We start from the raw sequence: 8089 nt of genomic DNA on the forward strand, positions 1-8089 counted from the left end.
CTTGCACACTCTTGAGTTTTCATTTACCAGTGACTGTTTGGGGGGGGGGGGGGGGCTCGGCGCTTTGTTCGTTTCTCACGTCCATGACGCAGTTGTACCCTTCGGATCTATGGCAAGCAACATTTACCTCGTTATTCTACTTAAGTAGAACCAATTCCACTTGAGGAGAATACAATTAAACTTAAGTGAAATTAATTGCACTTAAGTAGAATTGTATTTTACTTAAATTTAATTGTATTCCACTTAAGTAAACTTACCACTTTCTTTTAAGCTTAAGTTAAATTCAATTTCACTTAAGCTTAATTGTATTCTACTTTAGTAAAATGCAATTCTACTTAAGTAAAATTGAATTTAGCTTAAGTAAAAATGTCATTCTTTTTCACTAAGGCTAAATGAATTTGACTTAAGTAAAATTGTATTTTACTTAAGTAGAATACAATTAAGCTTAAGTGAAATTGAATTTAACTTAAGCTAATTTTACTTAAGTAGAATACAATTGCATTTTACTTAAGTAAAATTCAATTCTACTTAAGTAAATACAATTTAGCCTAAGTGGAATTGAAGATTATGGCAAGCCGTTATAACATTTACCTCGTGCGTATGGCAAGCCATTTCAACATTTACCTCTCTATTCTACTTAAGTAGAATACAATTAAGCCTAAGTGAAACGAATTGCACTTAAGTAAAATTGCATTTTACTTAAGCTTAATTGTATTCCACTTAAGTGGAATTCATATTAGCTTAAGTTCAAACGGTTTTTGTCTACATCGTATTTTACTTAAGTAAAATACAATTCTACTTAAGTAAAATACAATTCTGCTTAAGTAAAATTCAATTCTACTTAAGTAAAATGCAATTCTGCTTAAGTAAAATTTAATTCTACTTAAGTAAAATGCTATTCTACTTAAGCAAAATGCTATTCTACTTAAGCAAAATGGCTTTTCAATTTCACTTAAGCTAAATTGCATTTTACTTAAGTGAAATAGAATTACGCTTAAGTGAAATGTGATTGGTCATTCTATTTCACTTAAGTAAAATGCAATTTAGCTTAAGTAAAATGTGATTGGTCAAGCAGTATATGCTACTCATTGCGTCACTGTACTTGCCGCTAAGTCCGACTCTGTATACTATTTTAGGTACCTCACCACGTGTTCATCCGCTCAATGGGTTTACCATTGTCAGAAAAGAGGTAAAAGTACCTAACGTAAAGCTTCCTTAAGCATGTTATCATTTACTGTCATCGTTTTTTTCTGCCTTAATATGAAAGAGCATAATTTTAAGTACAGATGGTGTGAAAATAGGGAGGATCGAAGTTGATATAAACCATTTTAAAAATCCTTGGTTAAATGTTGATATTACTCCGAACGAGCATATGGAAGGGTTCAGTGTGATAAACTTGCTCCTCTTCTAGCTCATAATCTAAACGGTCATGATATGGAAGTTTGCAAGTGCCATGATAGGCCACTAGAACACAGCTATCATGCAGTGGGTAGGGGTACACGTTGTCAGTCCGACACGTTTTCAGTCCGAAAATAAAATATACGTTTTTAGTCCGAAAATGAAATGCACGTTTTCAGTCCGAAAATGAAATACACGTTTTCAGTCCGAAAATGAAATACACGTTTTCAGTTAGGGAATGAAAGCAGTTTTAATGCCATAATATCACCAATAAACTGTGACAGCCCGAACTGATAGTAAAAAAAAATCGATTGAATCTTTTGTATTAAGTCTCACATCACCGGCCTCAACAAAGACTTGGGACCCCTTAACAACTATCAGTTCTACAAACATATGTAATCCGTTCTTTGCTCCTTAATCAGCTTCCTGTACAGTCATGGTTTGTTTGGTTCTAATTCCATCAATGCAATTTACACTTTAAACCTAGCGTCATACTTTCTTTGTGTTACATTTTGTACTTTTCATTCGACTGCCAATATTGCTGACGAAGGTCCCAGGGGGACCGAAAATTCCAATATATTTTCTAAAGCTTTTCTCCTTATTTGTCAATTATGAGTATATACGAAAGATTCAATCGATTTCTTTACTATCAGTTCGGGCTGTCACAGTTAATTGGTGATATTATGGCATTAAAACTGCATTCATTCCCCAACTGAAAACATTTTCGGACTGAAAACGTGTATTTCATTTTCGGACTGAAAACGTGTATTTCATTTTCGGACTGAAAACGTGTATTTTATTTTAGGACTGAAAACTTGTCGGACTGAAAACTTGTCGGACTGAGGGGTGTACCCCGTGGGGAGGATTCCATAACAACTACCTGGTAGGATATACCAGATGAAAACTTCGATCTATGCTTTGGCAGGTCTTGAAAGTGATGAGTTTAGTGTGTAAGTCAATGGAACAATTAATTGTGATGCGAGACCTATAGAGTTACGTTCAAGACGTACTAGTTACGTAACCATTTGCGGCCATTCCCCCATTCTGCGATACTTATCCAGCTTTCGTTGTGTATATACGAACATAACACCATACTTAACAAATGAAGCAAAGCTTTGTTTATCACTGAGTCTGAACGTTAGACGTTTGGTAAATACAGCCAGCCAATGAATCGTTGCAAAATGTTGCTGATTCAGTTGGAAAAGCACTTTTGAGAGCAAGGGAACGACTACAACACGACATACCATCAATCAGTGGTACTAGTAGTATAGTAGTAGTACCAGGCATGGTACCATGTAAACATTGCCCCCAGACCAACCACTTCTCCGCACGAGGTAAATGTTATAACGGCTTGCCATATTCGTCAATTCCACTTAAGCTAAATTGTATTTTACTTAAGTAGAATTGAATTTTACTTAAGTAAAATGCAATTGTATTCTACTTAAGTAAAATACAATTCTACTTTAGTAGAATACAATTTATCTTAAGTTAAATTCAATTTCACTTAAGCTTAATTGTATTCTGCTTAAGTAAATTACAATTTTACTTAAGTAAAATGCATTTAGCTTAAGTGAAAAAGAATGACACTTTTCCTTAAGCTAAATTAAATTTTACATAAGTAGAGTTGTATTTTACTTAAGTAGAATACAATTAAGCTTAAGTGAAATTGAATTTAACTTAAGCTTAAAAGAAAGTGGTAATTTTACTTAAGTGGAATACAATTAAACTTAAGTAAAATGCAATTCTACTTAAGTGCAATTCATTTTACTTAAGCTTAATTGTATTCTACTTAAGTGCAATTCATTTCACTTAAGCTTAATTGTATTCTACTTAAGTGGAATTAATTCTACTTAAGTAGAATAGAGAGGTAAATGTTAAAACGGCTTGCCATACGTGCGTGCCACTCAGGACGTATATCACAGTAACTTATGCATACTTCCATGAATGAATGTTGGAGAAACTCTATTCGATTATCAAACTGTCTGCCATGGACAATTACTGCAATTTCCTTGGAAGAGCAATTTTCAGCGAGCTAGGAGATATCCGTTTTGTAGCAAAACGTTCCTCAATAACAGATGGCGCCACTCCGCTGCCTGTGCCAGCATATACACATTTTTTGGTTACCACATTATTAACTGAAATATAAAGTGCAATAAAAACACTCAGATCCGTGGGAAGAAATCTCTATTTGGGGATTCTAATTTTGGCAATTTCACTGCAGCACCCGGGCAAACTGAAAATTGTCCCTCCCAGAATTGGAAATCCATCCTGCAAGTGGCAGGTCAGGTCAAAATAATTGTAGACGTGTACATTTGATGGTAGTCCCAATTCAGGGCCATCTATACACACATCCAGGAGATACTAGGAGCGAATTAATGTAGGTATCAGTGATTAGGGTCAGGGTTTTTCCTAGACGATTACCCTTCCGGTTGGGAGAGAGAGAAAAATATCAATAGGCCTAAACATTAGAGGCAATGCAAGTGACTCGCCAGTTGAAACTTCCGTCCGCTCACTTGCCTCGTCGATCGAACAGCCAAGCGAAGCAATCGAAGCAATGGACAGGGGCATACATGCAACATTTCTCGAGGGGGTGGTTGTAAGCCGAATTTGGGACCGACTAGCATTTCGGGACGGACAGAACGCATTTTTTTCTCGTATTTTTGTATTTCTAATTTTATACGCTCTTTCTATACATATAGGCTATAATTGTATATAATTAGTTACTGTGGTCTTCTAATTGAAGGTTGAGCTAAGAAATAACGCATGGAGTCGGTCGCCGAGCAAGAGTCGGTCTCGAGCCAGTAGCACCAGTGGTTGGAGACCGACTTTTGATCGCTCGGGGACCGACTTCTGATGTTTAGATGGGGTGTCACACCCCCCCCCCAATTTACGCCCCTGGCAATAGGCAACCCTCATCCGCATCTGGGGACTAAGTTGCTAAGATTTACCTTTTCAGTATATTAGAGACAATACTTGATAGCGACTATGGCATACGCTAATACCTCTTCCTATGTTGAGAATTCCGGAGGGGTATTGTTGACATCCAAGATATTTTCCCGGTTTCACCTACCGATACACGAGTACACGGAGCAATACATTGAGATATATAGAGTATTCGTGCACCGAAATAATTTGTGAACAAATAGATTTATTAGCCATATTTCCTGGTATTTCATTTGGTCAAATTGCTTCTTCTCGCAACCTCCAGTACTCAACGCATATTCAACACACCCATACGCAACGAGGGGATTCGCCTCACATTTGTATATTCCGGCATTCGAAATGTTTGGAGTAAAACCTGCAATCAGCCGTCATCTAACCAAACTTTTTCGACATTTTGACAATATCACGCACATCCATAGTGGTGTGCTTCGGAATTTAGAAATAAGGTACTTATTCATATGAAAAGCTCTTCCTGACCTGAGGAACGAGGTGACATTTGTTAATTATTTTCACTGTTTCGGCGCGCCTTGTCCATACGAATGTTATGAATAATAAAGATAGATCTGATGTTTCTTGGAACGCAGTGGAAGTGCCCCTGTGTTCAATCTAAGAGCCTTTTGAGGCAAACATTCCTCAGTTCTGCTCAGCATCATATGGTGCTAATGTCACACACGTCCCATCCACCAAGATTTTTTTTTCAGGAATTACTATTACTTGTGAATCCTAAGCACAATATTTCGATTTGAAGATGTTTCTTATCTCACTCTATCCTAAAATGCCGGAGAAGTTCCATTTCCTGCAATGCAGGAGTCTTCTTTAGCACAAAAAAAAATCTACTCCGCACCAACCGATGGTGGCGCTCCGCTGAGCTAGATGCCTTCAACAATAACCAGACCCTGGCGGCGCCAATATGCCAGGGCACCCACCGCGCGCACCAACGTAACTCAGCCCTATGATATCCACTCTCATAATTGTTGTTTGTTTATCACGCGCGCTATTTTGTATTGATGGCTGAACTTGGCTCATTATCCCCATTCGTCAGCAATTATGACCACGTAATATCTTGTACCCCAGGTTCAAAACAGCAGGGTTTGCTCGCGCTTTGAGGCATTGTCTCGGTTGATGAGATTTTGCTCTCCTTGGTCCGAGACTCATGGATACGCCACTGGGTATCGTCTCAACCGTGAGACTAAAAATTCAGTGACCCACTCGTGCTCTTCTTTCATTGTAATGACAGCACTGCTACTATTACTACAAAAGGAATATCATCCTTTTTGACATTAGATGCTAACAGATACCGGTACTCACTATGATGGAATACAGTAAATCGTGATAGATTACCCGGTGCATATGGGACATCTTGAGTGACGAAACCTTGAAAATTTTGCGCGGTTTTTTCCTCTTCTTTCAATCTTTGTATCTGCCTCATAATGTGCTAATATGAATCCAACATTAGCTACATATATCTTCATCAACTGAGAGATTACACTCACGCGTCTACATTCCAGAATACACATGATGTAGGAGGGCCCTGAGGCAGGCCCCAGGACCCGCCAAAGCGCGCGCTGCCCACACAACATTTTGCCACCCCCAACTTTTCCTTCTGCCCACCATTTTCCCCCCCCCCTCCCCCCACTTCAAAAATCCCGGTGCTGCCACTGTCAATATAGTTGTTCAGTACTATCATTGCATATGAGGTATTCAGAGATTTGAGATAAAAAGTTATCTAGGGGTCCGCTTTGGCCATTTTGATCGGATGGTCAAGCGGTTTCGCCTCCTATAGATATACTGATCGTGAAAGTTGGTCAGTATCATCAATCATCATTGACTGATGGTACATACCAGGTTCAAGGTAATTTGTGACCAAGGGTCAGCTAAGGGTTATTTCGGCCAATAAAGTAATTTTAGGGGTCAACTGAACAAAACGCTTCCCCTCCCATAGATTGAATTGGCTGATCATGATAGTTAATCAATAATACCATTGGTCGATGGTACATATATAGTGTTCATGAGATTGAGGTTAGAGGTCATCAAGGGGTCAATGTTGGCCAAATTTGGCGGCTTTAACATGGTAACTTGTGCTTAAGGTTGTAAATAATTAAAACTGTCCGAGAACAGCTGGCCCTCGTCGGGGTGTGCAACATTTAGCGTTCCCACTCGGGCTCGGGAAAACTTCACCGATGGGAGGCAGGCTTTCCAGAAAGGGGGTACCCCCTCCCCCGATAACGCACCACCCAGGAGTGCTGAGGTTTCAGATTTGCGGGCAGTGAGGAATGCGAAACCCGAACACACTTCGGCGTGAGGTCCGGGGCCAGCGTATCTGTGACACTGAAATTACGCCATAAAGAACATACACAAACAACCACTTTCTATAATCTATAATATCTATTTCCATGATAATGCAGTTGCACAACTACCTGATAAACTCAAAACGCATCGCGTTCAAGATTAGAAGTACAGAGATGTAGGAATCAATTGTCGCTCTAAATTCTCAACGCAACAGCATCAATATATATATATATATATATATATATATATATATATATATATATATATATATATATATATATATATATATATATATATAGGAATACGGAAACAACTATGCTGCATTTAGAGAAAGGCTGGATCTCGAGTGAGATACAATAATTGAATTAGGTAAGTTATTGGAAGTAAAACAGCCAATGTTTGGTTTTTGCAGAGCTTTCGAGCAAAACTAGCTCTTCTTCAGTGCATGATCACCGAAAGTATATATATATATATATATATATATATATATATATATATATATATATATATATATATATATATATATATATATATATATATATATACATATATATATATATATATATATATATATATATATATATATATAGTATCATATTGCGTGTGTGTATGGACGCCTTAAACAACTGTGCTATGGAACCAACTCTGACTGGTCTCAACATCGACCTACTCGTCGGGGTACATGACGCATTGTGGTATTAGAACAGGATCTATATGCGAACTGCACTAAACCTATGTCCTTAGATGGAACACTGCCATCCAGAGATAAAATGTTATACTCTCGACCTGAATGCTAATTGTGACCCCAATCTTTTACCGTAACTCGTACAATGAATCTATAAATACATTCCGCATACGATTGGAGAATTGAGCCTCACATCTCCTGTGAATATCATGTAGTGGATCCAAGGGCGTATCATGGGCGGGAGGAGGGCAGACGCACCATCACTTCTTGAGATTGTTCCAAGCTGCATGAAAACGCGCGCCCTCAAACCTTTCGCCCCACCCCTCTAATCCCTCCCCGATGAGTTACGAAACATAATTAATAATCTTCGCCTGTATAACGTATAGTGCCAAGACCTTGAAAAAATCCGGCAACACGCCGCTTCATCGATAACAAGTGATCGGGTTGTGTATAAGTGACGTCTATAGGTCGTGCACTGACCTACGTGGAGTGTGACCACTCCAGATTTTGCAATTTCCCCAGATCAGGCCCCGAACAAATCCCAAGGACACTGAACTGCATGGATATCTAGCGATATATATGAATGAAAATGTGCTGTTTACTGTACAAATTCGAGTAATTGAAATAAGACTGACATAAATAACCTTTATCTGTAGCCAGGGGGAGCAGTGGAAGCAACTGCTTCCCCCTTTCAGTGTCGAAAAATTGTTTAAAGCTTGTTTTTGTTTGGTATGGTATTTTGTCAGTGCTCTTTTGATCTAGAATACTCGATTA

This window comes from Apostichopus japonicus, chromosome 14 (genome assembly GCF_037975245.1).
Source record: "Apostichopus japonicus isolate 1M-3 chromosome 14, ASM3797524v1, whole genome shotgun sequence".
Taxonomy (NCBI): Eukaryota; Metazoa; Echinodermata; class Holothuroidea; order Aspidochirotida; family Stichopodidae; genus Apostichopus; species Apostichopus japonicus.